Genomic DNA, 2,415 nt, shown 5'->3' on the forward strand with positions numbered 1-2,415 from the left:
CGTCACTTTATCTTCTCCTTCCAACTTAATTGCCACCGTGTATTCTTTTCCATATTTCATTCCTTCGTTATCTTCATTTTTCTTCCGTTGCGCCTTTTCGTTGTCTTTGTCCATTCCGTTTGTCTTTTCCATGTTGTCCGTCATAGTAAAAAAAAAAAAAAAAAAAAAAACCTCTCCCCCAAGCAGAAAAAAACTGCAAGGGGGAAGACTAACCAAACTTTAAACTATTCAACTAAAGAAAATAATAAATTATATTGCAAAAAACAATTAATTTAACAAAAATAGCTCTCGAGCAAACACTCTCCAGCAAACACTCACTCACAGCTCAGACACTCGCACCTGTCGTCACTTCTCCAATCAGGAAATGCGTACTCAGGCCGGTGTGGCCGTAAGCGAGAAACTATCTCTTGGTGCACTATGTAAAGTCAAAGTGAGCCTGATTAACAGCTGTTGCATTTCCACCATTTAGATAAGCATCTTTGTGTCACTCAAAAAGTGGAAGAAATTGCATATACTGTAGCCATAATTTGTAGCACAGATTGTTGGATGAAATACAAACTAACCTTGCTTACTTATTTCAAAGCGAGGGCACATATTTCAGCCTTGTGGGAAAAAACGGACAAAGAGTTGAAATTCCACAAGGCAGTGACAAAAAGCTTACGGCACCTGGTATTCCCAGGCGGTCTCCCATCCAAGTACTAACCAGGCCCGACCCTGCTTAGCTTCCGAGATCGGACGAGATCAGGCGTACTTTTTTTATTTTTTATCTTTTATTATAAAAAAAACACATAATATTCACAACATTCAATCAATTATAAAAAAAGGATGAACAATTCATCCTTTTACAAAATCAAAAAAGAAAAGAAAACAAAACCTATTAAAACCCCAATCATCCACCAAAACCAATTAATAATTAAAACCAAGTTTTCCAATCGACTCAATTTCAATAAAAGTGCTCCCCCACACAAACAATTTTTCAAAATTACATCCACCATATTTATATATTACTTCTATATCTTTCTCTAAAATACTTCTAAATAAAACCTCCACACTCACAATTTTCCCCTCATAATGTCCCAAATTCCTTCTTAGTCTTACAGCGTATCTGGCATGACTAAGAACAAAATTCATCAAATTAAAATTAAAAACTTTGCTCTTCCCAGTTAAACCAAAAAGAAACAACCTCCTCCACTCAACCCCAGCAACAATCTCTTCTCCCCAATGTTGTACTAAAATCCCCTTTAAAAACGTATGAAACTCATCTAATCTACTACATTCAATAAAAAAGTGCATAAAATTTTCCGCCCCCGTACCACAAATATCACATTCTCTTTTAACATCTCTATTTATTTGATGTAAAACCACGTTCGTAAATATCCTATTATGTTTCAATTTAAAATCATTGTCTTCACATTCTATAGAATTATATTTTACATTTACATTCTTCCATATTGATTTCACATCTATATTTGCAAACACCCTAGACCACACTTTTTCCGAAGCAGGAGTTTTTATCTCTCTTAAAATACATTTTTCATAAACCTTTTTAACTTTCAAACCTGACAAATCATACTTCTTCCCATTACTTTTATAATATAAAACCGGTAAACCCTTAGCTCTTGTAGCCACCTCTTTATTTATTAACACACCCCACTCCTCAGGAAGACATCCTAATATTCTCTTATACATGTTCTCCACAGTAGTTCTACTTATTTCATCATTTCCTTCATCCACATTATCAAATATTGCCTGACATGGAAGGAACCCCGGAATGACCTCATATAAAATGTCTCCAATCTGTCTCATCCCAGCCCTCATAAAATATTTACAAAACAACATCTTATTATTATACTGTATCTTGGGATTTAAAAAAATTGGCTGATTTAAAATATTGTCTAAAATGGTACACTCATAATAAATATTTGGTAAAAACTCCCCCCAAGCTCCAAACACTTCTCCATAAAACAAAGGTATATTACCTAACATTTCCTTTTTCATACACATCAATAAACCATTGTCCCCCATCCTCCCAACCTCCTGCAAATACTCCTTAAAAAATATTTTCCATCCATAATCTAATTCACCATGTAAATATTTACGTACCATTTTGACTCTAATTGCTTTTTTCCTCACATTTAAATCCACCAACTTCAAACCCCCCTCCTCATAACCTGCAATCAAAGTTTTAAAATAAATTTTCGCACCTTTCCCATCCCATAAAAAATCAACTAAAATCTTATTTATTTCCGATAAAACCCATTCTGGTACATCTAAAACATTCATGACATGAATAAAAATTGACATCAGCAAGGAATTTACAACAATTACTTTCCCTTTTAATTTCAAAGACCTCCTCCTCCACATATTTACCACCTTTCTAACTTTATTTATTACACCACTCCATGTCAGATCCCT

This window comes from Oncorhynchus mykiss, chromosome Y (genome assembly GCF_013265735.2).
Source record: "Oncorhynchus mykiss isolate Arlee chromosome Y, USDA_OmykA_1.1, whole genome shotgun sequence".
Classification (NCBI taxonomy): Eukaryota; Metazoa; Chordata; class Actinopteri; order Salmoniformes; family Salmonidae; genus Oncorhynchus; species Oncorhynchus mykiss.